Raw genomic sequence first — 3,466 nt, forward strand, 5'->3', positions numbered from 1 at the left:
AAACCTATACTTAGTAACCTGTCTGGATATAATATTAGAGACATTTGTGTGAAACCTATACTTAGTAACCTGTCTGGGTATAATATTAGACACTTGAGTAATTTTACCAAGTAGAGGTTAGGTTTGAACTTGACTAATTTTACCAAATTGAGCTTTGTTTCAAACTTGAGTAATTTTACCAAGTAGAGGTTAGGTTCGAACTTGAGTAATTTTACCAAGTAGAGGTTAGGTTCGAACTTGAGTAATTTTACCAAGTAGAGATTAGGTTCGAACTTAAGTAATTTTACCAAGTAGAGTTTAGTTTCAAACTTGAGTAATTTTACTAAGTAGAGGTTAGGTTTGAACTTGAGTAATTTTACCAAGTAGAGATTAGGTTCGAACTTGAGTAATTTTACCAAGTAGAGGTTAGGTTCGAACTTGAGTAATTTTACCAAGTAGAAGTTAGGTTCGAACCTGAGTAATTTTACCAAGTAGAGGTTAGGTTCGAACTTGAGTAATTTTACCACATAGAGCTTAGTTTTGAACTTGAGTAATTTTAGCACCTGGAGGTTAGGTTTGGACTTGAGTAATTTTACCACGTAGAGTTTAGGTTTGGTCTTGGGTAATTTTACCACGTATAGTTTAGGTTCGGAGTTAAGGAATTTTATCACCTAGAAGTTAGGTTCGGACTTGAGGAATTTTACCACCTAGACGTTAGGTTCGAATTTGAGGAATTTTATCACGTATAGATTAAGTTTGGAATTTTATAAAACAACACTCACAACGATCGTCACTCAGGGTTAATAAACATCTTTTGGAAATGCCGTGAATCTCGGATCTGGTGTCGGCTTAACTTGACCAAAACAATACTGAGATGAAGGTTGTCGGGTTATTGTACTTTGTATTTGTCTTCAAGAACTTGGATCTCTGATTCTGATATCAAGGACTGAAAGTAAATAAACCAGAGATTTATAAATTAACAATAGATAACCTATAGGGGATCCTAGAAGTCTTAACCCATTGGGAAAATACACAATTTATTTATTATTCACATTACATGCTATTAACAGCCACACACACGTATCCATGCTTGACATCTTACTGTGACATCAGGGTATTGTCTTTCTTGAAATATGTACAACTGACATTTGAAATGTGTTCGTTGAACTTTAAGAATATATCGTCTATTTTCCTGATGGGTCCAGACTTCTGTGATACCCTGTTTGTTTGTGTATTCATAATGTTTTATTAGTTGGATTCTTATTATGTGTCAGAGAAGTAAAGAATTGAGTTTAAAAATAACACAAAATATATACCATGAGCAAGATGCAGATCCCAATAAAATTAAAATAACGTGCATTATGCACGTGGTATCCACCTTTCCTATTCACTTCTGTATGGGAACCATTGTGACCATCAAGTCTTTAGGTTCTTGCCAAATCAGGTAACATAAAGGACTTAAAAACAAACTTTATATACATGAATAATCTTACTTATATCACAAATGTCAGCATTATTAGAAAATAAGTAGGTGTGTCTGTGGTGTTCCAGTGTCGGGTATTACCAGTTAATAAACAAGAATGGTGTGTCTGTAGTGTTCCAGTGTCGGGTATTACCAGTTAATAAACAAGAATGGTGTGTCTGTAGTGTTCCAGTGTCGGGTATTACCAGTTAATAAACAAGAATGGTGTGTCTGTAGTGTTCCAGTGTCGGGTATTACCAGTTAATAAACAAGAATGGTGTGTCTGTGGTGTTCCAGTGTCGGGTATTACCAGTTAATAAACAAGAATGATGTGACTGTAGTGTTCCAGTATCGGGTATTACCAGCTAATAAACAAGAATGGTGTGACTGTAGTGCTCCAGTGTCGGGTATTACCAGTTAATAAACAAGAATGATGTGACTGTGGTGTTCCAGTGCCGGGTATTACCATTTAATAAACAAGAATGGTGTGACTGTGGTGTTCCAGTGTCGGGTATTACCAGTTAATAAACAAGAATGGTGTGACTGTGGTGTTCCAGTGTCGGGTATTACCAGTTAATAAACAAAAATGGTGTGTCTGCGGATAATAATGTCTATGGGTGTTAAAATATCAGTTGTTATCAGTTTTTAAATAAGAAAGGTATTTCTGTTGGTGTTTCAATGTCAGTTACTATCAGTTAATAACCAAGAAAGGTATGTTTGTGGGTGCTACCTTGTCAGTTATTATTGGTTAATATACAAGAAATTTATGTATGTGGGTGTTACAATTCAATGTCGGTTGTTATTAGTTAATAAAGAGCAAAGGTATGTCTGTGGACGTTACAATGTTAGTTGATGAACAAGAAAAGCATGTCTGTGGGTGTTACAATGTCAATTATTATCAATTAAACAAGCAAGGTATGTGTGGGTGTTACGATGTCAGTTAATAAACAAGAAAAATATATTTGTGGGTGTTACATTGTCAGTTAATATACCAGAAAGGTATGTCCGTGGATGTTACATTGTCAGTTACCAGTTAATAACTAATGAAGGTATGTCCGTGGGTGTTACATTGTCAGTTATCAGTTAATAACCAATGAAGGTATATCTGTGGATATTGGAATGTCAGTTAATAAACAAGAAAGGTATGTTTGTGGGTGTTAAAATGTCAGTTACTATTGGTTAATAAACATGAAGTATATGTATGGTAGTGTCAGTTATTATCAGTTAATAAACATGAAGTATATGTCTGGTAGTGTCAGTTATTATCAGTTGATAAACATGAAGTATATGTCTAGTAGTGTCAGTTATTATCAGTTGATAAACATGAAGTATATGTCTGGTAGTGTCAGTTATTATCAGTTGATAAACATGAAGTATATGTTTGGTAGTGTCAGTGATTATCAGTTAATAAACATGAAGTATATGTCTAGTGTCAGTTAACTGGTGTATGGCCCGTCATCCACAACCCTATAGTATACCCTAACCTCATATTTCATAGTTAACTGAGATTAATTTGCGAATTCAAGCTTGATCAACAAAGAGGCAAAAAAGTGCAGTCGAGGTAGTCAAACGTTGGTAAATTCCTTTGTGAGCCAACCAAAATTTAGATCATTCATGAAATGATTTTGTGGCATATTCATAGAATAATTATTGGTAAAAATCAGTTAGATTAACAACTTCTAATATATAGAAAAGAAATGTCAGAGTGTTTTGGTAACACTACGTTCCAACGGTTTTGAAACGCTACTCAAAACTCGAGGGTTTTCGAATAGTTCACTATTCTTCTGAAGGATAATAAAGGATTGTTCCAACAATGGCTTTTATGTTATGTTGCTCAGCAACAACAGTATAGCATAATGTTGTTGTTAATTTATGTAATGAAAAATATTTGTTGATTTCTAAAATTAGAGTCTTCGTTGATTGAAGAGGTTTTCTTTTTATTTAAAACGTTGGTGATATAACAGAAAATAGATTAATTCAGAAACGATTTAAGTTTAAAATTGAATCGATATGTTTTCTTTCATG

Source organism: Limulus polyphemus, unplaced genomic scaffold (assembly GCF_000517525.1).
Source record: "Limulus polyphemus unplaced genomic scaffold, Limulus_polyphemus-2.1.2 Scaffold6674, whole genome shotgun sequence".
Lineage (NCBI taxonomy): Eukaryota > Metazoa > Arthropoda > Merostomata > Xiphosura > Limulidae > Limulus > Limulus polyphemus.